The sequence below is a fragment of the Bolinopsis microptera genome, chromosome 2, assembly GCF_026151205.1.
Source record: "Bolinopsis microptera isolate Bmic1 chromosome 2, MBARI_Bmic_1.0, whole genome shotgun sequence".
NCBI lineage: Eukaryota > Metazoa > Ctenophora > Tentaculata > Lobata > Bolinopsidae > Bolinopsis > Bolinopsis microptera.
Window position 1 is genome coordinate 13,552,902 of NC_087073.1, and position 27,214 is coordinate 13,580,115.

Consider the following 27,214-nt stretch of genomic DNA (forward strand, 5'->3'; position numbering starts at 1 on the left):
ACGGTTGAAGCTGCTTGTGAAGCGAAATTCTAAAAATATACTCAGGGATGTTGTGTAACAATATTGTCATGATGTTCAGATCTGCTGATATTGGCCAGTTCCCGGCTCAAGTGATAAGTTTTTAAGTTGACGATTGATTACAATACAACTCTGTCGTAGCAGAATTTTCACCTCATGACATTAAAAACGCTGGGTGAACATTCTAACATTAGGTTGGAACATTATTAGAGCAGGAGATCAGATAGCCTGATATAGCTGGATTTAACTAGAATTTGCTGGTGGTACTGGAATATAGCAGGAGATAGTCTGATATAGCTGGATAGAGCTGGAATTGGTGGGTGCTGGTGGAAGTTGGAAAGGGAATGAGGTAGTATTCAGAGGTTGCTGGGATGAGCAGATTCCCTCTTTCCAAATAAGCTGGAAGATGTTGGATACAGCCGGAAAGAGCAATAGTGAAAGGATGCTGGTTGTTACTAGAAAGGGCAGAAGTTGGAAGACCCTGGTATATTGGTACGGTGGTAGCTAATTAGAAGTAGAGTTTACTACATGAGGTTCAAATATTGGAGTTGGTTGGTCACAATAGCCAAAGAGTACTTGAGAGAGTCCAGCTTGTGGTATAAGTAGATGCTTAGGTGTATAAAGTTTGAAAATGAAGTAGTCTGAGGTAACTAGAGGGAGCTGAAGGCAGCCTGAGAGACTGAGGTAACTAGAGGGAGCTGAAGGCAGCCTGAGAGACTGAGGTAACTAGAGGGAGCTGAAGGCAGCCTGAGAGACTGAGGTAACTAGAGGGAGCTGAAGGCAGCCTGAGAGACTGAGGTAACTAGAGGGAGCTGAAGGCAGCCTGAGAGACTGAGGTAACTAGAGGGAGCTGAAGGCAGCCTGAGAGACTGAGGTAACTAGAGGGAGCTGAAGGCAGCCTGAGAGACTGAGGTAACTAGAGGGAGCTGAAGGCAGCCTGAGAGACTGAGGTAACTAGAGGGAGCTGAAGGCAGCCTGAGAGACTGAGGTAACTAGAGGGAGCTGAAGGCAGCCTGAGAGACTGAGGTAACTAGAGGGAGCTGAAGGCAGCCTGAGAGACTGAGGTAACTAGAGGGAGCTGAAGGCAGCCTGAGAGACTGAGGTAACTAGAGGGAGCTGAAGGCAGCCTGAGAGACTGAGGTACATGGAAGGAGCTTCTGAAGCTGAGTGGTGCTTTTCGTTTTAAATGGTATGCGATGCTCCATAAATGTTATCTAAATGTGGTCATGCTGAACGTTTTGCTGTGCTGCAAATGTTTTTAAGACACGTTTAGCCCGAGATTAAGTACATGACATACTATTTCATGAAGTACGAAGGTTAAAACAGTTTTTAAAGAATAACTCCGAAACTAAGCACTATATGGCTAAGCTGCTTTATGGCTACAACGTTCGTAGCTAAGTGATTTGAGTTACCAATAACTCAATAACCTATTTAACTCGATTCAGTAGCAACAAAACTCTGTACAGCAACGTTTTCACATATATTTCATTGCTGAATGATCATGTTCTCTAATAATGTTATAAAATATAATAATTTATAAATGTAAAGTTTGGCGGGCATCATTCATCATTTATTCCGCATTACATAACCTGCATTATTCCCTTTTCTTGTCCGTTCAAAAGAATAATCATTAAACCACCTCATTTTTTGGAAGTGCGGCTTTTCGATAAATTGTTCATCAAAGACCTCTAATCACAAAACTGCTTCATTCGTAAATAACTTCTCCTCCCACTTAAGTCCTGTAAATAAAGGCTCTTACTAAGTTACTAATTCGCTCGCCCAAAAATTTCACGTGACTTTGGTTTTTATGGTTTTGCAGCCGAACAAAACGGTTCACATAAACCCTAATCCCAACCCTAACCCTAACCATAACCCCGAAGCTATCCATAACCCTTACCACGACCCTAACCCTAACCCGAGCCCTAAACAATCGAATTAAAGTTTTACTAGCCTGTCACGTGACCAAAACGGTTTTTTGCCCATAACTCTCCAGGAAAGCATTTTTATGGGGGTGATTCGGAATCAGCGTCCAAAAATACACCGATTTAGATCAATACAATTTCATACCCAAAGGGCCTTTTCACAAGAATTTTCTTAAAATTTGGGCGAGCGATTTAGTAGGAGTGGTAAATGAAATAGGCACAGGTCAGCCGGTACTTTAACTACCGCACCGGTACTTTAACTACCGCACCGGTCCACCGGTATTTTAACTACCGGTCCACAATCGTGACCTTCCCACGTGGCTCTCCCACGTGGCTCTCCCACGTGGGAGGGTCACGATCTTGACCATCCCACGTGACAGCGCTATTGTACTCATAGTGAATGATCTAGAACATTCTAGAGTCTAGGGTAAGCCGCCAATCAGGTGATAAATTCCTCTAAATACGACCTCTCTGCAGCAGTCTGCTGGTGAGGAGAGGGGGGGGGGGAGCCGGGAGGGGGGGGGGGGGGGTATCACTGCAGTAGAGTGCGGGGTGGTCAGATGATCTGTCAAGTCTTGATTGTATGTAAAATGTCGGAAGTTTTGATCGCTAAATCAAATCAACAGGTTTAACTTTGAATGTACATGTATTTGATATGTGATTATATTAAAGTTGCTGAGTGCTACTACACCCGGATACAGTAACATTTGTGCTGTCCACTGTCCACACACTAGTAGTGGTGAAGTTAAAGCCTCTGCAGTGTGTAATGATACGCGGTAGTGTGTATGTATTAATTTGTAACCACGGTAAAAAGTGTTGTTGTAAGCATGGTGAGCTAATTTAGTGATTTAATTAAACTATTACACACATGTACATACACACACACACACACACACACTCAGTGTAATAAATACACACATCCGAAAATAATATTTAAGCTAACCACATTAATATAATATATATATAAATATTAATGTGGTTAGCTTATATATTAATTCATATAATATATTAGTAACTAGTTGTTGCTTGGTTTCCCAAAGGGTTTGACCAAAATCTTGCTGACGTCATAAGTGAACGCAACCTTATGAAACATTTTCAAAATTTTCAAAACTCCCAAAAACTTCTATTTAAAAGTTTATTGTGTCGGTCCAAATTTTAGAATTAGAATTGTCTATCAAGTATAGTAAGATATCTTCGACTTTAAAGGTTGTAAACTGCGGTGACCATCGCGTAGTTGTAGAGGAAAATTCTTTATTGAGTTCCGTGAAGCTGGTAGAGTTAGGATCCATATTCGAGAGTGAATTGTTCAGTGGGGAACTTCTAACGAATATTATTATGTGGTATTGAGAATTAGTATTGTTTTCTACGTATCATGAAACGGATCGTTTGCCCGCCAATCTGCGTGTTTCTCTTTGTTTGAAATATTATTATACATATTATGTTAATTTACCACATTAATAATAACAGCAGGTTACACACTGTGCACGCGCTAACCACACCTTCACCACCAACGAGTAACTGACACGTAACACATACACGTGTCTACACCGTACAGCGTGAGTTATTGTAATTATTGAAACTATCAGCTCAGGTGGAATAGAGTCACATTGGAGACACAATATTTAATAGATTAGCCACCATGGTTACCCGTTACAGTTGCAGTCACCATGGTTACAGGGTAATAGTCACCATGGTCACAAATAGTCACCATGGTCACAGGGTAATAGTCACAATGTTTACCCTGGGGAAGTGACGTAAACTATCTTCCAAGAAATGGAGCTAGAAAGGAATGATATCATATCATGTTTATATTATATTAAATATAATAACTCTAATTAGAGTTAATAATAATAATAATAAATTGAATTTACTCCCAGATTTGTGTAAAGATTATTTTCGTCTGGACTTTGTGATATACAATTGTTACAGTTATTTCTCTTGTTTTTCTTCCCTTGCTCTGCAAGCCCTGTTTCTTGTATAAAAATTGTGTTTAGTATTTCGTATATTCTTGTAATTATTGTGATAATTTGTGATTCAGTTTTCAGTATTAGTAATAGGTGTTTGCTGAATTATTGTATTATACACTCTGTGGCCAGCTCTTATGTGTCCCATCTCTTGCCCTGCAAGCCGTGTTTCTTGTTTATACAACATATTATAATTATGTAATAAACATTTATTGTAGTGTAGGATTGTTTGAATTTCTAAGTCATTTAATATGCATTTTGTGTTTGTTTCTCCCGTTTTTCTTCCCTTGCGTTGCAAGCCCTGTCAAATTTAATAAGTTTACCACTTTTAAGATAAAACTTATACTCAGCAGTGTTTAAATTAGTCATCCCAGAAAATATCATGAATACTGAGTTAAGAAGGTAACTTATGCTTGAAAATATATCGTCAATACTGAAGCCAGAAAATAGTACTTAAATATATTATGCAAAGATCGAACACCAAATATGACAAAAATTGTTATCGATAAAGTTTTTCAAGTTCATCTAGGGACAGTTTAAAAAGGTACGTTTTTAGAAGAGCTTTAAACTATTCCAGGGATTGAGCTGAGGAGATGGTAATAGGCAGACGATTGTAGATCTTTGGAGCCACCAGAAGAAGCTACGCTCACCAAACGTTTAATTAAGGAACAATAAGCTTCAATGAGTTATCATGGTAAGAATACTTGAACATGTCTTGCAGATAAGTTGGTGCCAATCCTAACAGTGACTTGTGAGATAGCAGTAAGATTTTGAAGTCAATCCTTTGTATAATATATAATTATAATATAATATATATGACTATAATATAATATATATAACTACAATATATAGTGCAGTTAAATGTTCACAGCTGCAAAATATCTTATGTGCACGAATTTAGAGGCAACTCTAAAATGCTTGATTAAATAACTGCTTGGAAGTGATCCCTCAAACACAGTACCCATTATAATAATAGGTGAAACACCTAAATGCCTCAATATCGTTTTCTCTGTGTGTAGATGTGTAGGACGTGTATACCTAATGCAAATGATCTACTTATTTTTACTGGGGAGTGTTGCGAGGGAATCAATTACCTTGTTCGAAACAGCACAAAAAATAAGAGTCTCTCACGGCACATGGTGCTCTCTGCCCGAATATGTGTTGACGCCCTGCAACAGTACACTGTAGAGTTTTACGCAATGTGACACCTGATATCAGGTACGTAGGGAGAAGTAGAAGTAGGTGGTTGGTCATGGTCATGGTGGTTTTTCAGGGCAACTTTTAGCTCACTCTCTTATAACTTGCTCTTATAATATATAATTACCACAAACGTTTGCAGAAAGCGATGAAAGTGAGCTCACAGCGCATGCCTTTTAAGTTATAATGCTAGCCTCTCTTTACATTCCTCCGTGACGAAGTTATTCGACAAAATTCATATTTGCCCACACGAATCATAGTGGCCTACAGATTACATGCGTGCAATACAAGGTTACGTCTTTTAATTCGCATTTAAAACGCCTGCCAATAGTTAAATTAAACTCGATAGTTCCTCTTATATTATGTTTATCATAAGTTTTAAACTAATTACAACACTGAACATCTATTACATTTATTGAGGACGTTACAGAAGGAATAAATCTTATGTAGTTTGAGGAGTTCTCACTCTCCTCACGTCCAACGATGGGGTTTCTCTTGTCGATAATATAACCAACATATATATGAAAACAAGTAAATTAAATATGATCGATAATAGTCCAAGTTTATCACATCACTGACTGACCGTGAAAATGTAACATATTTTAGGTTGATTATACGATCAGGTTTGAAAGTTATCTATCTTGATAATGCTGTCAAGTGCAGTTACAATAATATCACTCGCTTGGTTGTTTCCATTTCCTACCCTCTTCATCCATTTCCATCTGCATCGTTTATGAGTTTCAATCAGTAATTAACCCTTATTATCATCGCTATCACTCCTTTAACGACCAGGTGTTTAGAACACGTGATCTTATCTCATGTTTTCATTGCACCTGTTTTTACGCTTATAGCACATAATATCATTTATTATAAAGTTATAAAGGCAACATAACACCAGTTCTAGCGCAAAACATCTGAATATAACTTCAAGAAAACTGGACGAGACTGAACAGAAAACCAACATCCTAAGCTCTGGAAATAAATAGTACAACCTTACAACCCTGGAATCAGCTACAAGTACGAGGCTACCATCGCTCAACAATTGGTTTAGTATCGACATTATACTTTTTCATTGCCGACCTTAAAGCTGAGTGCTGACTAGTATAGTATAGGGGTCGTTCACATTATTACTGATAACTTTTTGGACAATTTTAACCCACACTCGCACTCCCCCCTCCGTAATCAGTTTTACACATAGCTATGGTGTCAAAATTACACTAGCGTAATCATTTGGAAACCCCCTCCCACTCGGCTGATAACGTAATTTATGTGAACGACCCCTATAATAGCAACTGGGGAATAGACTTAAGTTTCGCAAGAAACATTAGTTAACATCGTACATTTAAATTTCATAAAATTATATCTAGGATATAATAGTGAATACATCAGCTCAGTCTGTTTGTAACATTCCAGTACACAACTTTAAAATTGGGAAGCATGTAGGACAGGCAGGGGTCGATATTAGAAGAGTGAAAACTACAATATACATTATACATTATATACAACTTTAGGCCAGACGTTTGACACACCAATCTCGCAGTATTGAGGGTTGTCGTGCTCAGTGTGTCCGCAAAACTTTAGTGCAAGTACCAATATTTTGATATCGATCAAAATTACTAAATATTCTGGCACAATCGTAACTGCACTTTTACAGAACTCTAAATGCTTAATGAATACTCTTGCAGATACAACCGGTATTTACACTAAGTCTTTGAGTTGGATAATTTCCCGGTACGAGATTGGGGACGGGTACCTATTATAAACAACAAACCAATAATTTCACCAAATCCGATGAGATTGAAGTATTTACTCCTGTGAAACTTATCATATAATATTGTTTGCTGATGTAAGTTGCGCTGCTCATATGCGATACAATTTACCATAACAATTACACTAAAAGATGGTGTTAGAGGGTAGTGGTATATCACTATCCATGATACTGGTTTGAACACATAACTTGGTAGCAACACGAACAAACAACGCATACGAAAATCTGCAAATATTTTAACAGATTTTGTCGGAGGTTATTAGCATAGCCTGAATACTGAACAGTACATTAACTCAGTTAACTGATACTTATTTACAAGCTGCCGACGACTTGCTTTGGTTTCCCAGAGAGTGAGAGAGAGGGAGAGGGAGAGGGAGAGATAGAGGGAGAGGGAGAGGGAGAGGGAGAGGGAGAGGGAGAGGGAGAGGGAGAGGGAGAGGGAGAGGGAGAGGGAGAGAGAGAGTGAGTGAGAGAGAGAGATAACTGTCCAGTTAAGTGTACTACTAGTATACTGTGTAGTATATATACTCAATACTGTGATATACTGTGATATAACAATATAACAGTAATAGTATGATATGACGTGTACTGTATAATTCAAAGGTGTCTCTCTGTATGTATGTAACCGCACACGTGCAAATTATGTTCAAATTAAACGCTTTTGTTAGTTCTTAAACGATACAGTTTTCTTAAGCTTAGATACAGTTTTCTGTATGGAGGAGGAGCTTGATTCCTAGTATAAATATAATATATTCTAAATTAATTCGCAACTAAAAATAACGTAATGAAATTGGACAAACCTGGTAATAGCCAGTTTAAACCACGGCCCACCTGTTGTAACATAAACGGCCCACATATCATGTTGTTTTATGATCACATCTCTAGACTTATTCATTTTGGTTCGAACAATTACTAAACATGGTTCAACAAGCTGAATAATTAATTTTCACCCATAATTACAATCGAATCTCGAAAAACATCTCGAAAAACATCTCGAAAAGCGAGCAAGCAACAACCGAAAGTAGTTGTACTGGTCAAAAGTCAAAACATTATAAGCAAAAACTTATACCTAAACTGAAAATAAAAATATAATACGTTACTAAACCATGAACCCAGCCATGAGAAAACTATCAAATAAAATGTGATGTTTATATAGAGTCCTCACAGTCCTCATCTAGACATAGATTCCAGACCACAGGAGGGTAAAGAGGGTGCCGAACCCGAGGAAGGAGGCTGCGGTGAGGGATAACATTAGTTCCATGGAAAGTGTCCTGCTGAACTTAGTAGAGGTCACCTGTGGGGAGATATTATGTTAGTCAATGTTACAGTATAACAGAAAGCACTTTAGGTTCATATTTCTTTGCAGAAGAATCGGTCCCTTACTCGTGCAAATTCGACGAAGAATAAACGTTGATTTTTGTGTCTTTTATAAACGTTTATGATAGCATGTGACACGTCAACAGATCAGGCTAGTAAGGCTAGTAAATAAAAGGTAATGCTTTTATGACACCGTGGTTATTGTGAAAAGATAATAATGAAGGTATAATGATTGACTTATGCTTTTGAACGAACATGATTGAAAGTTGGCACTATGCCGCCATAGTGCCACAAGAGTGCCACGACAGTGCCATCGGGATCCGGATGTATGACCCAATTTATAGCAATATTTTAAAAATATGTCAACGTGCGCTGAGAAAACGGGAAAAATCGCGCAGAGCAGAGCTTTCGATGTTGTGATCGTTACAGTAGTTAAGTTTCATAATTAATTAATAGACGTTGAGAATGAGATATTAATGACATCATACAGACCAGTGATCTTTTATCAGAAAACTTATTAAACGTCTCTTGATTTAAAAATCGTGCTGGCATAGCAACCAACAAGGCGACGCTACAAAAAATAATACCTAATTAAGCACTTAAGTAGAGCTTTGCTTTAAAGAGCATTGCTTTATACAGGGTGGCTATTTACACTCTCTTGTGAGATCTCTACTTCCCGTCCATATTCCAAGAAACGTGACCTCTAATTCCCACCTAATTTATACTGAATTACATCTTGATCTCGTACGGCCTGTGATAAAAATCTTAGTTGTAGTGAACGTACGGAACGTTCACTAAAAATAGTTTGTGAACGCGTTCGCTAAAACATTTTAACGTTCGGAACATAAGGAACGTTAATTGCTATTATGAAATTAAAACTATCGGAAAAATTATCAAAATATTGACTAACGTTCACTAAAGTTCACAAACGTTCACTACAAAATGATACGTTCAGTACGACTAAGTTCAGCGTTCACTACAATTAAGATAAAAATAGACAGAGCGACAAATCAGCACATTTTATAATACCCAATACAAGTCACACACACGGCCCGGTTACTCCATCACATACAAAGCTGGACACGTACAGCCATGACACGTACAGCAATGATCACGTACAGCCAGGACACGCACAGCCAGGACACGCACAGCCAGGACACATACAGTCATGGTCGCATACAGACAGGACACATACAGCCATGGACACGTACAGCCATGATCACGTACAGCCATGGTCGCATACAGCCAGGCACATACAGCCAGGACACATACAGCCATGACACGCACAGCCAGGACACGTACAGCCAGGACACGTACAGCCATGCCACGTACAGTCATGGTCGCGCTGCCCGTTGGTCAGCTCCTTGTTACCCGATCTTGAGGCGACGTACGACACCTCGTTGACCCAATCAATGTCTGGAAGGCTGCAAATTTTCACATGCCCAGCTCTTAAGATTCTTATGAAGTTGTATTGTATTGTGCGAAATGACGATACATAGAGGCTGCAAAATTATGAGGACTACCAGTTCCTGGTGGAACCTAAGCGATCCATGATATCACGACAGGCCCTAGTTACCATTGCTACTACGGCAATGAAAACGTTTATTCCACACAAACCTTTGGTTTTAACTTCGATTTGACAAAAGGACCCTCAAAATATAGTCAAAGATTATCAATGAATATTTTCCTGCAGAGGGACACGTACACCAGGCTTGACGAATGGAGTTTGGGGAAAAATCATATCAGCTCGGACATTGGAGCCGCCCTAAGTCGAGTGCCTCGTTATAGTCGTAAGAGATAAAGCAGACTATTTTCGTTTAAAGTTGCCGAAGTGTTGCAAGATGAAATTTGCCTGTAAGTGTTGCAACTTTGCAAGATGAAATGAAATCCAGCACACGTCTAATCAGAAATCAGCATCAATTATCCAGGGAATGAGAGAATGAGGCTGTCCTTATGTACCAAGATATCAAAGAATAGAGCGCAGGTACATAAACTAACAATTTCGTTTTACTTTTAGGTCTCAATTAAATTCAGCTGTGTAATATTTTCAATTCTTTCTGCAAGAAATAGTCAAATAACGGAGTAGTTCGCTGTTTATTAGTCTCATGTTTGAAATACTGATATCTGGATATTATCCGGTTGGAAGAGACAAGGACAAGTGAAACAAGGAAGTTAGGAGTAAGGGCAAATTTTCGGCGTCAACGCCATCTTCAGGCTAAAATTGTTATAAATGTTAGTATATAATAAATGCTTCTATACTAGTTAAAATGCTAAATTGAAATTACACACACTGAATACAGGTTACATCAAATGGTATTATACATTACATGTAATGTATTATACTAATTATATACTAACATTCATAACAATTTTAGCCTGAAGATGGCGTTGACGCCGAAAATTTGCCCTTACTTCTAACTTCCTTGTTTCACTTGTCCTTGTCTCTTCCAACCGGATAATATCCAGATATCAGTATTTCAAGAAATAGTCGTTTGAAGCAATTGTCAGAATTCTTTAATATTTCAAAACTGTTAGTACTTTCTGATAATGTAAATATATTAGAAACTATTTACAGGGATCAGGAGCCGAGTACTGTACGTGACGTTGGGGTGATGGGTCATATTTACAGCTAAAGAGTAGATATCTCAACTGTTAGTTTTATTGTTTACATTCAATATCGGATCTTTTTAAAACTAAAAAATTATGTTTAATGAGCTGTTTAAAGTAATTTCTGAGTGGGTATCTTATATTATACAGTTAGTACCGTGATTTCTCAACAGTTAGTACCGCAAAAGCCGGCAAAAGGGTGTGTGTGTCTTAATTATTATCCGAAAAAACAGTTAGTACCGCGAAGGGGTGGGTGGGTCTTTTGAAAATTTCAAAATTACTCTTATCTTAGTCGACGTCAAGTCCAAAACTTAGTACCTGATCCCCCCGTTTATAGACAAGTTATAAGAATTGTGGAATTCCTACAGAGTACGGGTGCTATTAAAATGTTATTATTTATCGACACCAGCTTTAAAATTAATATTCATCGGATTGCAGTACGAAGGCGATAAAGTTTAAAATTTAGCTAAGTTAGAAAACTTATTAGATATAAAGATGATCTCTTGCCCCTGGAATCTAAAAGTACTGAGTGATTTTGTTTCAAGTCAGTGATCTAATATCTGTTGTTTACATATGCATAGCACATACCTTAAATTATACACACCATGTCATTAGTCATTTCCAAGATATCGACGTAGAACTAGATTTAGAACCTCCTCATAGGTCACGTTTCTTTAATAATTTCTCATCAATTCTTCGCGATATGAATTTGATGATGACCACAGAGACAGCGAATTGGAGGACTGTAACCAATAATTTAGTTTCTTGTAACAAAAGTATTTGTTTACCAAATTAATGAATTCTTCTTATAACCCCTTCTAATAGAGAAACTCTATGTAAAATTACACTGTACTATTAATTACAATAAAATTAACATGGAAATGGAACAACGAGCTCGGTTACTAGAGTAATTAATAATTAGCAATGATTAGCATTTAATTAGCATTCAATTAGCATTTAATAGAATTAATGATGAATGATACTGCTAATTTTAGGGCTAAATTTGAGTTGTATATCATAACAAGATGAGCTCTTTTCATATTAATTTTAATGAATAAAAAAGACTTAATTTACTGTATACGAACATTACCCAACATGAACATAGTTCCTAATTGATTGCCAAAATAACGTTAGCAGTTATAAGTTTATACTCTTTTTAATTAAAACTGATTATGTAATGGAGCATTGAATTACTATCTCATATTACATAATATATACGTTAAGTTGTAAATATTCTTTATATTTGACGAGGTGATGTACTGTATTCTCATGTACCTTCAATAAATGAATAACATTGGTAGATAAGAGTATATGCAGTTTCACAGTAAAACTATAAATTTTAGTTCAAGGACTTCATACGATTACTTTTATTTGGTTGCTCCACTTTTCTATTAATATCTTCATAATCGGGTGGAGAAGTGTAGGGTGCAGGACCTGCAGGTGACGGTCTGTTGATTAACAATAGTGTGTCTCGACTCCAGGTATCAGGTGTTGTGTAGCGGTGTGTAGCTGAAGACGTCCACCAACCTGGTGTGGTCCAAACATCTACTGGTTCCAGCGGCCTGTTATTCTTGTGAAGCGCCAGTTTAGTATCAGCCATGTCCAGGATCAAATCTTCGTAGTCTACCAGCACGTTCAGGGCCTTCTGCTTTACTGTGCTGGCATGTTGCAAAGCTAATTCAGACATCCTTTTAAAAATCAAATGAAAGTCGTTGCAAAGATGCACCTGAGTCTCGACGATTTTTAACTGGTTGCTTGTTGTTAGATTTTGAACTATATCCTCCACAATTTCTAAAGCAGTGAGATCAACAAAAGCCATCTTCAGATCATTTTCATACCCCTTAAATTCCTTTCCTTTCTGGTACTTCTTCAGTATGCTCGCCTGCTCTCCCTCAAGTTTGTCAGTGTAGTAGATGATGTGATCCAGTGAGGAGATATACTCACACAGCAACTCCTCCCTCTCAACTAGAGACCCGATATCAGCTATCTTGTGTCCCTTCTCCAGACATTCCTTTACCTTCCCAGCGGAGTCGTGGCACTTTTTCCAGACCTTTGTTTTTTTCAGCTCCGGTTTTTCAATGGTATACATACTGCTGCATTGCAGGCCAAGTGGTTCAGCATAGTTTCCTATCGCCAACCAAGGCAGGACAACAAACGAAACTAGAAAAAGAAACATGGTATTTAAAATGGAAACGCTTACTTTGCATGCATTTGAGAAGTTGCGCTACGTAAATGTGTCCATTAGGGTGGGTAGGTACATGCCAAATTAGAGGGAGGGTAGATTTAACAAATCCCCTGGCACTAAGAGTTACGTGATATGATGAAACTCACTCTCCTTTCTGCGTTATATTATAGAATAAAGATCCAGGGCAAATTATACAGTTAATACGTGACCACCATTCAACAACTCCGAGACTACTTTAAAGTGATTATTCGAGTAATACGTAGAAAATGGAAAATATGTACTCCTATCTAATACAGGACTTATCTGGCCTGGGTAACAGGACTTATCTGGCCTGGGTAACAGGACTTATCTGGCCTGGGTAACAGGACTTATCCTTGTAACATATGGCTGTTGGAATGTCCGAATTAAAATGAGTGTTAGAATAAAAATACTGTTCTCTCTCTCTCTCTCTCTCTGTTCTGGTCAACGGTTTCTGGCGTCCTACTTTAAGAGCGAGGCCTTATCGCAGTGCCCACCGAATGCAACTCCTGCTAAAATACTCTTATATCACAGTGGGGGGGGGGGGGGGGGGGGGTCAACCTCATTTTACCTCATCCCAATTTTGCCTTTTTTGGCTGCCCGAATGAGGTAAAATGAGGTTGACCCCCCCCCCACAGTACTTATCTGGGTTGAAATATACTCTTATCCCACATGTTTTATCCCACATTTTATCTAGGTTGAAATGTGTACCAATGGGTGGCAGCCGTAGTGGCGCCTCATTTCCTTGTACTGTAACTGTTATTTAAGTCTTTACAAGATCTTTTGTGTGTAAACACAGACTTCATGATTTTACGTTGCTAGCCAACTGTCTACACCGCGGCCATTACTGGACGTTTCATAATATGTTATCAGTATTGACAGTAGTACTAAAACGCTCTATGACTATAAACGATCTATAAATAAATATAAATAACTATGAGTATAAACTATTATACTATGTATACTATGGTCTATGAGTATATACACTATAAATACACTATAAATACTTTATATAACACTATTAGCCCTTTACCGAGTTATCTGCAAACTGGTGTTAGTGTATTTTACTTACACTAAAGTTTAAAAACGTTCGTCGGCAGGTGGGGCTAGGTGAGTGTGTACATTGTACTTTAAATAGTAGTTACTAGGCTAATCTGTATGTACACAGGATAAAGACTTTGGTAAGATGCCAGAACCGTCTAGAGACCTTTTATAGTTATTCAACTAGTGTTCCCAGTGTGCAGTTGAATTAGTGCTTCCAACAATTAAAATTGTAATTAATATATTGCTGTGCATTACTAACAGAAAATGGTGCACATAAAGTGTGATGATACATTCGTCTCAGTGATGTACAGGGTGGGCTACGAATTACTGACCTTTTCTAAACTGCTCTAGTTTGGTCATTTCAAATCCAATCTTCACAAACTTGGTCTTATCTTGAATCGAAGCTTAGATAAATGTGATACTAAAGTGTCTCACTCTCTATCACACTCTCTCCCCATTTACAGCTCCCCTAATTACAGCCTTGGTATATAATTAGGTAATTTGGCAGTAGTACCAGGAGCCGCAAGATTGGCTATTAAGTATTACTACATATTACCTTCATGTAAATGAGTTTGGTGTCTGCAATTATCCTTCTACCACCTACAGCAAGAACATGTAACCAGCACCACGAACAAAGGATACTCAGAACCTCAACAACTTAGAAGATACTGTCTGCCATACTCCTAGAGGCGGGCAAACTCTATTCATAGGTTAGTCAGGCAGTGGTTCACACTCTTTTGATATCTCTTTAGGGAGATTTGAGGTCTCTCAACCTTTAAACTTAGTTGAGTGTGTCCCACAACCAAGCAACTTGCCTAGAAGTCCGGCGTTATGTAATATAATGATTCTGGACCTAAGTGGCAAGTAGCTCTATATTTAAAAAAGGAAAAAAAGTATTTCTATAGGATACGTATTGGTTGCTCAGAATTAAATTTACTTTAATGTGCGGCCGGTTTCAATTGAGCGAGTTCATGCTTTTTGAACCATTTATACTATTGTAATTCAACTGCGATAGTCAAGTCCCGGCCGTAGTCACGTGTTATTCTAGAAATTAATATTACTGTGCATTACTAACAGAAAATGGTGCACATAAAGCGCTAACCTGCCTTTCTACTAACGATATTCCAAAAATTGATTATCTAAGCTTCAAGATAAGACCACGTTTGTGAATATTGGACTTGAAATTACCAAACTAGAGCAGTTTAGAAAAGGTCAGAAATTCGTGGCCCACCCTGTAATTGTATTCTGTAAACTTCTGCGTTTTATTGTGAGCTACAGTAACACGTGCTACAGTAACACGTGAAACAGTAACACGTGCTACAGTAACACGTGCTACAGTGACACGTGCTACAGTAACACGTGCTACAGTAACACGTGCTACAGTAACACGTGCTACAGTAACACGTGCTACAGTAACACGTGCTACAGTAACACGTGCTACAGTAACACGTGCTACAGTAACACGTGCTACAGTAACACGTGCTACAGTAACACGTGCTACCAGCTACAGTAACACGTGCTACAGTAACACGTGCTACAGTAACACGTGCTACCAGCTACAGTAACACGTGCTACAGTAACACGTGCTACACATTAGTAATATTACGTGTCACGTGTAAATTGTAGTGTCACGTGTGCAGTGTCACGTGTTTAATAGTTGCACACAAACCAAGCACTGCTGCTGAGGCTATTTATAGTATTACATTATATTCCATATCCTGTGATTATAAAACTGCACAACAAAACATGTTGTACGTGATATTCTGTACGTGCTAGTACAAGAAATTAAAACTATCTATACGAACCTTCCAGAACCTTTTACAAGCATCTACGAGAAACACACTGAATGAATTATTTAAGAATATTGAATGCAATGTGAATTGTTCTACGTGATTATAATATTTTGTACGTGATATGCTGTACATGATATGTTGTACGTGATTGTACATGCCCGCTAACATAATACTTCAGCAAATAGTTTAAATGTCTGCAGGTGACAGCTAATAATCCTAGGTGGCCTAGTGGTCAGCCGTTAGAGCATACGCCTTCTGCGCAGAAGGTTCAGGGTTAAAATCCCAGTGTCACCTAGTCTAGGGACTAGGGAGTAGCTAAGGATCCATTGGATTCATGCGATCTCCTCGGTCGACTCAGCCGAATGATAGGAAACTTAATTGAGGGTTAATCGAGAAGGGGTACCTGATAAAAGTTCAAGAAACTTCCTAGGATACCCCTTCAGTGCATACTGTATACTATTAACTATTAATCCTGTTCAGGCTCAGAATAACGGAGACTACTCTAGCTTGCAATTCTAATAACACGTTTGTCAACGATACAATACGGCACACTCGAGTACGTGCATTATCTGTATCCGATATTTTAGAACGATGTACGATAGTAGGTGATAGTAAGTGATAGTACGTGCCCATCAGATATTGTATCAGATATTCTAGTTAGATAATGATATTGTAAGCATTACGCCGCTCGGGACATGGCAACATAAACAAGCGTCACGTGCGAGAAAAAAAGACCGGGACAGCTTCTTTTTGGCCGGGACCAAAACAGAGATTAAGCCGGGACCGGGATTAAGACTGGGACCGGGCCGGGATTTTGGCTTAAAAAAATCTTACTTGCAACAATTATTTGATATGCCAATGAAATATCACCCAGCCCTAGCCCCTTTCATTTGATGACTCATAGTATATTGATCTTTTAACGCATAATGTAATAATAATAATAATAATAAATTAATTTTATTTTTATACAGCACCAAAAGGTTAAATAATTTAAATTTAACCCTTATGCTCAGCAAATGTAATGGTGTTAGGTGTATTGAATGTCCTGGAGAAATGAGAATATTCTGTATTTTGATTTTAGAGTAAAACATACTCATTATGGTGTTTGATTACCCGTATCTATTATAGTATAATTAGCCATTGTGGTTTATCAGTGCAACTACTTTACCTATTACGCGGACATTACCTATGTACTGAGATTACAACTAAACCAATAAAATACTTTTCATACCGCGTGACCTTGGATTTTATATATTATCAGCTTTTATTCTGCAAACAGTAAGGATAACAGCATCTAAAAAGCTTTGTGTCGCAATATCACATTCATTAAAATTTATTAAAAATTGTATTGAGATGAGCCAGCTTGTCCGGATCTATCTGTGCTGACCTCCTGGCTCAGTTACAAGTAAGAGGGCTTTAAGGTGGCGAAACACTTTTTAGGGGAACAGACTGACCCTCAGCCCGAAAAACGTTGAAATGAACTTGTTTCTTGAGTATAACTAAAACTTAAGAGCAATACAAGTCTATCGACATAGATCAGCTCAAGTCCCCAAATAACCAAAAATTTTGACGGGGACCGGGATTAAGCCGAAATTCCGGTCAAGACTCGGTGCTACCCACGTGACTTGCCTACGTGCTGACCGCGTGTTAACCACGTGACCTGCTACCGTGAGAAAATACATTGCTAGCAACAATGAAGTGGGTAATAAACCGTACTAATTAATAATAGCTGCTAGGTGCTGGAAAATGATTTCATTCTTATATTATTCCGCCCTGTGCCACAATAAGGCATCGCTTTGAGTTACGTGTACAAACTTATAAAACAAGTGTAGAAATAACAAAATGATTGTAGAGAGCTGACAGCATGATTACACAACACTCTTACGAAGCAACATAGAAGCTTCTAGAAGAAGGTCATTTAGTTGTGTAGTCATGGTGTTCTGTGTTAGTCAGGCGGGGTAGACGAATCCGTACATCATTAATATAATATTTACACAGAACTTACAAAAACCTACTAAAACTTTTAAAAACAACAACCTCACTGACCGTACAAGAACTTAAAACTATAATCCTTACGAACCTTCCAGAACTTTTTGCAATCATCTACGAGAAGCCCACTGAATGACTTATTCAAGAATATTGAATGTAATGTTATAATATGTTGTACGTGATTATAATATTATGTACGTGATATGTTGTACGTGATAGTACATGCCCGCTAATAACGTAATACTTACAGACTCAAAATAACGGCTCTAACTTGCAATTCTAATAATACGTTTGTCAACAATACGGCACACTCGAGTGCGTGTTATCTGTATCAGATATTGAGAATTGAGACAACATGGAAACAAGCCTTTTTAGCCGTAATTAATAATTACGGCATAAAAACTAATTATGCCTGCAATGACTTGGAATCGATCTTACATGGCATGGTAGAGGGATTATATAAACTATAAGTAACTATCCAGTCACTCAGAAGTGCGAAATACTACACTGGTTCATGGAATGAACGAAATGAAATAAAATGAACATTATCCTAGAATCCCCTAAACTGAGCTAAAACCGATCGGAATCGATTGATTCTAGAATGTCCAGAAAGGGCTCTAGGGCAATGTTTCCATTTTGGTTTCAGAGTAGTTGAGATTGTGGAAACATTTTAGACAAATTTGGAAACATGCTTTTGTAAGCCTGGATTGACATGAAATCGATCTGGTATGGTAGAGGGACATGTGTACTAACATTTCTATCATCAAATGTTAGAACACATGCCACTGTATCATACCATAGCAAATCCAACCCATTTCACACTACACGGGACATTTACAGCCAAAATCAGAAGTTGTCAAGTTGTCCCAAATGTTTACAAAATCTCGGATTCATCTTCTGACGTGCTGCGTGCAGCCCATCAGATAATATTGTAGTTAGATTATATTGTTGTAAGCATTGCGCCGCGCGGGACATGGCAACATAAACAAGCGTCACGTGGCTAGGTCACCTGCTACCCACGTGACCTGCCCACGTGCTGACCGCGTCTTTAATACGTGACCTGTGTCCGTGAGAAGAGTAGGTAATACATGGCTAGTAGCAATAAAATGTGTAATAAACCGTGGCCGTGCTAATTAAAACTAGCTGCTAGGTACAGGTGCTGGAAAAATGTTATTGTTATATTATGCCGTACATAGCGTCGTGTACAGCCTTACAAAGTTACAAAGGCCAAGGGTAGACAGAACAAAACGATTACACAACAGTCAACACTAATAAGAAGCTAACGTGAAATTTAACTGTGTAGTTGTGCATGTTGTACTGTGATATTTACGCTGTGTAGTGTGTACTTCGAATATCATAAATAAACTTTCTTTAGAACTTTAAACAAGAACCTAAAACAACCCAACAAGAACTTAAAACAACCCTCTAGGATCTTCTACAAAAATATACGGGAATACGGGAATATTACTGAATATTACTGAATGAACATTTAAGAATGTTGAATGTAACGTTAATAGGAGTCATGCGATATAAGATTTTGCTAACCCACGTACCCTTCAAAAAGGCGGCCCAAAATATCAAGCTAAAATCGTAATTTACTCAATTTTCTAGTAAATCAAATTTTGTTTTATGAAGCATTTGAATACCTATAGTAGCTACAGTTATCAAGACTAAATTTCAGAGAAGTTTAGTTAATTTTTATATCGATCTCATTTCCAAATCAAGAGTATAACATTGTAAATTGTAAGTCTCTCATTCCTTACCTCATAGACGAAGAACCAAGCCATGAAGAAAGTTCCAATACTCATAAGCAACACAGTTAGTTGAGAGTAAAGTCCTGGGTTAATGGGGGATGTGTGGGGTATGTAGTCCAAATCCTGGGGAGGAAGAACTGGGTTAATGGGGGATGTGGGGGGTATGTAGTCCAAATCCTGGGGAGGAAGAACTGGGTTAATGGGGGAGGTGTGGGGTATGTAGTCCAAATCCTGGGGAGGAAGAACTGGGTTAATGGGGGATGTGTGGGGTATGTAGTCCAAATCCTGGGGAGGAAGAACTGGGTTAATGGGGGAGGTGTGGGGTATGTAGTCCAAATCCTGGGGAGGAAGAACTGGGTTAATGGGGGAGTAATGGGGTATGTAGTCCAAATCCTGGGGAGGAAGAACTAGGTTAAGGGGGCCGGGGGGGGGGGTCTTCATCAAAATTCTCTCGAAATTGATTTTATAGTTGTTTCTGATAGAGGGGAGTGATATCTACCAGCTGCTTTTGGTCCCATGGAAAAATATTGTTCCTAGCCGGAATTATCGCTGGTCAAAGGTCAGCGCTCATGTGTAATTGTATTGCGCGAGCGATTTTCAATCGCGCGTCCTGAAAATCGAGTCTAAAAATCTATCTTCTCCTACATTTTTTGAGCAATCACCCTGAAACGTTCAGGATATGTTCTAGGGATCATTTAGAAGAGAAGTATCGAGCCGAATTTTGAGATAGGCCTCAGAAAATTTTTAATTCGATTTTGAAAATCTTGGACCTCATTTTTTGACGATTTTTCCAGGTCCAAGATTTTCAAAATCGATTTAAAAATTTTCTGAGGCCTATCTCAAAATTCGGCTCGATACTTCTCTTCTAAATGATCCCTAGAACATATCCTGAAAGTTTCAGGGTGATTGCTCAAAAAATGTAGGAGAAGATAGATTTTTAGACTCGATTTTCAGGACGCGCGATTGAAAATCGCTCGCGCAATACAATTACACATGAGCGCTGACCTTTGACCAGCGATAATTTCGGCTAGGAACAATTTTTTTCCATGGGACTAAAAGCAGCTGATAGATATCACTCCCCTCTATCAGAAACAACTATAAAATCAATTTCGAGAGAATTTTGATGAAGACCCCCCCGGCCCCCTTAATGGGGGAGGTGTGGGGTATGTAGTACTACTATTTAATAACAATAACTAATTAAACATCTTATACTATAAACATCTTATACTAAAAGTTAACAGACGTCCGCTTGAATCGTGCAAAAATGTAATCATTCGAAAGTGTATAGGTTGACTTTTTAGTGAGTGAGAGTAATGTATTGACAAGTCTCTACAATGAGTGAGTTGTGCTCATCTGTTAGAGAATTCTTCTAGAATGTACTACGACCACTTCGGCTCCAAACTCCATTACTGTACAACTACATGGTCATTGGTCATATTAGATACAAATTGTACATTTTAACCATTTCGTTAAAATGTAGCATTGGTATAATTGTATCATAAATTCAAACCCAATAAAAAATGGCCCACCAAACTTAGCATAAAATAGATAATTGAAAAGGTTATTGTATGTGACTATGTGACATATTGATAATATTTACGTGATTCATAACTCGATATTCATAAAACAGCGTATGTGATAATTTATAAAATATTGACTCAACTTGTGAGCTAAACATAAGCTGTGTAAACAACGTCTCACCATTTCACTGTAGATGCGACTGTAGCTTTCTGATCAGATTTACAGTTAAACTTCCTTCCTTCTAAAGAAAAGAGTTATCGTTATCAGATCGTTGCTTTAGTTGTGAGGGTTACCTCATTTGTGGTCAAGTGTCGGAAAAAATAGCTAGTTAGGGCTGCGCAGTGGCTAATGTCCCTGAAAATTAGCACACGATATATTATATAGATGAGCATACCAATTGTAGTCTCATAATAATTAGAAGTGTGCTCGTTTATAGGTTACATAAGGACATAAGGGTTCGAGGCAGATCACGACAAGAGAAATCACTTACTGTTCAGTAGCCTTCTTAGCACCCAGAAATGCGTATATTTATTCAATACGAAATATAAACCACATTGCAATGCGGACCGAGCTCTTTAAAAGTGGTTTCTTAGGTTTACTCTAGGTTTTAGTCTATGCTTTGTCATGACTTATACCATCAATAATTTGAGGTAGAATGATCTCTAATAAATTAAATAAACGCCTGGTAGATTTATATTAATATGATTTTAAAAAAGTAAGATCATGTTCCATTGTGATAACCCAAATTAAAATATATAGAATTTACAATATAATTCAGATACAATCAACCCTAATGCAATGTAGAATTATATCATGTGGAATTTACAAGTGCTCTAAATCCAATTTTTATGGAAATTGGGATAAAAAACAAAGATGATACAGCAAAACCAGTTACATTACAATATACCGATTGGATCTTCAAGGTAACAACACAAACATAAATTATGTACTTGATCCACAAAAGATAAAAAAGCTGACAGTCTACAGAAAAGTGAAATCTCATTTCTCCGAAATGTTTAAACATTCTCATAACGTTAAAATGGGTATAATAAATAAGCTACGGTCTAGTAGCTATCTCAAGGTTTTCTGAAATAAATTTGTATTATAATTTAATCTAAACTACTTTCTAGCAAGTAACTCAACAAACCTAATCAGCTTATACAAACGTGAATGTGAGCATGGGAAGGTAAATATATAACATCAAGGTCTGATTTCTCAAGGGTAGGGAAAAAAGAAAAGCGAAAAAATAATTTAGATCAAATTAAAAAGAAATATGATTTATCAAATTGGGTCTAACTGCAGTATCATCATTCTTCAACAGGACATGTAGTACTATGTACTATGTAATATGTACACAAGTCAGATGACAACCTGACTTTCAAGAAAGTAACTTTGAAAGTAGCACCTGATATGTAAAAATGTAGTTTCACTGTATTTCTGAGGGCCCCGATGAGGTCACATATTTAAGGTATCCTAACATCACTGCAAGGAAGACTAGTAGGATGGGCATAGCGTGAGTCATCATTTTAGAATGTCCTTCTTTTATCATCGCACGTCGCTTCTTCTTGCTGCTGGCAGTATCTTTTTTTGTTTGTGAGGCTGCTTTGTATTTGGGCATGTTGGCTTAGAGGAGGGTAGTTAGTTAGTTCATTTTGTTAAAGCTTATTTTATAATTTTAGTTTATTTTATAATTTCGTCAGTTTATTTCATAATTTTGTTAGCTTATTTTATAATTTTGTTAGTTTATTTATTCAAATAATGCATATCTTAATTTTTAACGCATCTAATTAAATGTGAAAGTTTATTGTATTTGCTAGGCTATCCACTCCCATAATCGTAACTGATAATCAACACTCACATTTCGTTAAAAAGTTATTGGTTTAGGGAAAAATGTTATCAAAATTGCCAAAATTGCCACAATGCAATAAAATTCGGAAAAAAATCTCGAAGAGTATTAAAAGTGAAGTATACTGCTCTTAGGAAAAAGGGACTGGTTCTCTACATTCGGGGACCGGACACTACAGCAGAACCTTTCAAGAGGCTAGACATACTACTGCAAGGGCAGTAGACCAAGGAAAAAAGAAAATCGCGATTATTTAGGCCAAAAATCGCGGCGCTGCGACAAGCCAAACTAGGCAAAATCGTAGCGAAAATCGCAGCGAAATATAATGGATTTGCATTTTGCACGAATAGAATTATGATTTAGGGGTAGACTGGTTTGTAGGGTAATGACTTGCTAGTTGGTTTGTATGTACGACTTAGAGGTGGCTACTTAGAGTTTGTGGCATGTTGCCAGCATTATGGCATTCTTTGTATAAGTTTTTCACTATCAATATGTTCATAGAAATATTTCCTTTACCTTCATGAGTGTTTGTCCATATTGTGCAGTGTTCGCAAAGGTATGTTATAAAGTTATAATATAGATTAATTGTCTTAACAATTGATCAATGTTATCATTGTTCCAAATCTCACTTAACAAATTTGTCACGGGGAATAGGAAAAATCGCGATTCCGCACGTGCCGCGATTTCCTTTTGACCTTGCAGTAGACTAGTTTAAGACAGGACAACTCTTGGCACAGGGTTAGGGTTATGGTTATGGTTAACCCTAACCCTGACCCTAAAACACTGCCCAACTCTTATGTTTTGAATGTAAACATTGGCCTTACCAAAGCGTGTGATGTGTCTTCATGTTGATAAGGTGTACAGTAAACTACGTGTAAGGACACACTGTCCTTAGCTCACTCTTATTCTGGTCACATTAACATATCATGCCCAAAAATACGGAACGAACAGTAAGTCCAGTATAATGAAAAAGTTTCTTGTGTTTTGAGACAAAGTTTCTTGTGTTTTACGACAAAGTTTCTTGTGTTTCAAGACAAAGTTTCTTGTATTTCACGACAAAGTTTCTTTTGTTTCACGACAAAGTTTCTTGTATTTCACGACAAAGTTTCTTGTGTTTTACAACAAAGTTTCTTGTGTTTTACGACAAAGTTTCTTGTGTTTTGAGACAAAGTTTTTTTTAAAAATTCACACTACACGTGATGAAAGTCGACAGTTAGTTTTGTGAAATATGTATGATACACATTTTGACTTAAGTTGCCTTCCGCAAAACAATTTTCTGCTTTATCGGTTCTACATATATGTATATACCGAAATCATTTTTTCATTATTGAAAATAGCTCGAGACTCTAGGTTACTGAGTTATATTATTATATCGTGTATTGCCGGGAAGGCTGTTAATTTAGGATAGAGTTTTTGTGGCACTTATCTCAGTTTGTTCTTTTGTAGTTATTCTCACACAGCTGAGTAAAAGTTTTTCAACTTAAAAGCAGTGTTTATAATTCAATTTATTATTATTATATTAGTATTAACTAATGGATAACATAAATGAGAAAATTGTAAGTGGTAGTTTATTGAAGATTGATAATTATTATTTCCTTTCGAGAAAAAGTTGATAGACAATAAAACTCGAAAAGTTCATGCAGCTTTGAAGAACATGGGATAAAATTTGATCTCAGTTCAAAAACATTATTTCTGATACAAGTGTATATTTATTTAATAATCGAACAAGTAACGTCTGCAATATTCTGTAACTGGAACATTTGCGACAACAATATATTCTACACATTCAACTGCAGGGACCATATCTTTCTCTCTCTCTTTCCCTCTCTATATCTATAATTTTCTTATGAGAGGACTTTCAACTAGTTTCCCTGAAGCTTACCTTCCAATACTGTGTTTTCTCCGATTATCGGGATTTTGAGATTCCCTAATTTTACCGCACTGTAAGTGCATGACAGGTAGGAGCCTTAGAAGACATAGCCCTTACCTCAGTCATAATGAGAAATGGATTTTAAAGGATAAAAAAGCGTTCGAGCATGGTATTCTGAGTCAGTAGAATAAGCCTGTTGAACTATGATATGGTGTCTGGTGCGAATCCCATAGCAGGAATACCACAAAGCTAATTTATTGATGACTTTTTTACCATGAAATCCCAAAATCCCATGTGTTTTTGAAGATAAGCTCTCAGGGACTCTCCTCTGCAGTGAATCAATATTTCATTATTTGATTAGTTGTATGGAAAATTAGCGTAAAACAATATTACATTTTTAAAGAACAGAAACATCAATATCGTTGCCATTAAAAACAGCTTTGAAGTTGATAAGAGTACTTTTAACAGTCATCAAACTACATGTATATGTCGTAAATACATTTACCTCTTTGTTCGAGATATTAAATCCTTAAGGAACCGTAACAATTAATTCCAACCTTTGCCATTAAAAACAGCTTCCTGAAGTCGATAATAGTACAAGCAGTTATCAAACTACATTTCAAACACGAATTTACCTATTTTTTTACAGATCAGCATCGATGATATATTAAATCATTAAAGAACAACTAATTTCAACCATTGCATTGCCATTAAAAACAGCCTTAGAAGTTGATAAGAGTCCTAAAACAGTTATCGAACTACATCAATTTATATATGAATATACCGAAATGCTTCCGAAATACTTCCAAAGAAATATAACAAAAGTCATACAACGATTAAACATCTCTTTATAGAATAAGACGCCAAAAATAATCATTTCTGGGTGGGGGGAGGGGGTGACACGTCCGCTAATGTCCTTGTCCTTTTTGGCTCTATGAGATAATGGGACATGAGCAGACCTGTTTGTTGGGGCATGAGCGGAAATAAGCGGATTAAAAGAGACACAAGCGGACAACATTTCTTTGGAAATTAGCACACATATTTCGGCCTTTAGCAGTCTAGGATAAATTAAAAAGTTGACATAGAAATTATGAATGACTGATAAGTGATAAAGTATATCTTAGTCGGCTTGTATACAAATATTTTGTATAGGCTGGACGGAAGGGCCCATGAGAAGATGGCAAGAAAATGGTTTGCCTGCCTCTAGGGTGTGGCATCCCTATAAAAGATAGGGTATTTAGGAGGAGTTGAGGGGAGAGTAGTTGGGGTTAGTAATAGCATGGTGATTGGTGAACCATGCTACTACTTATATCATTTTTTGCTCTCCACGATAATTGGATGAGACATAAATGGCATATTAATAATTTCCATCACTCATCTTCCTAACCATTTCTTTGAGAATAGACCATGAATACTAAATAGCCGTTAAATGACAATGGAAATATCATTGTCATCTCTTTCAGAGTAGATCTGCTAGCTTATATATATGATAAGCTTCGTTTATTGTGAAGAAATAACACGATTTTGGAGAACTCAGGGTCTATTACGGAATGGATATCATGATTTTAACCATTCAACTGTAACTTTTAATTGTGCGTTAAATAAGAAATGTAGTTTGGGTTCAGTGTTCACTACGATCCGTTTTGTTGCTTACTGCTTTACTGTCGCTTAAATAAACATGTTTGAAATCTCGACTAATCACATCAGTAGCTCAAATAGTAAAAGTATCAAAAAAATTTTTGTTCCGAAAAATAAATGCAGGACCAAAATTATCCGCTGAAGGAAAAACATTATATCTGCTTATGTCTGTCAATATCCGTTTATGTCCGCTTAAATGTCCGTCAATATCTGTTTATGTCCGCTAATGCCCTAGTCCTTTTTGTGATAATGTGACATTAGCGAACATGTCACCACCCCCATTTCTGAACTAAAAGGCATATAACTTTATTAAGAGTACCTAAACAGTCTGTGCAACTACCGCACAGTGCACACTGCTTCATAATTTATAGCTATACCGAAATGCTCCCAAAAATACTTCAAAAGAAGTATAACAAAAGTCATACAACGATAACACATCTCTTAAGGGGGGGGGTCAATGGGTATTTTTTTGTGAAACTTGATTTCGAGATAGTAGTTGACCAACAAACTAGGACCAGTGACCGAACTTTTGAGGGGATCCCGGACCCCAACCGCCAAACGGTGCGCGCAGGGCAGCCACGCCCATATTTGGTCCAAATTAGGCCCAATTTAGCCAAATACCCTGAACATGCCCAAAACCCAGGTTTATGGTGCTCTACTTGTAGCTAGTGGTCTCCTGAACTCGTATATGAAATTTCATCAAGATTGGACAAAAAATGACTGAGTTATGAGCCAAAAACCATATGCCCATATTTGGGCATACGCA

General features: G+C 37.5%; 2 protein-coding genes across 2 annotated transcripts in view; both read left to right on the forward strand.

Annotated features, from left to right (window-relative positions):
- LOC134811932 (CWF19-like protein 2) overlaps positions 1–27,214 on the forward strand; it is an 81,182-nt gene that overhangs the window by 18,006 nt on the left and 35,962 nt on the right. The window lies entirely within an intron of this gene.
- LOC134811931 (85/88 kDa calcium-independent phospholipase A2-like) overlaps positions 4,111–27,214 on the forward strand; it is a 90,393-nt gene continuing 67,289 nt past the window's right edge. Inside the window, exon 1 of the mRNA XM_063819096.1 lies at positions 4,111–4,121. The gene's annotated coding sequence lies outside the window, so the exon portion shown is untranslated. The remainder of the gene's footprint in view (positions 4,122–27,214) is intronic.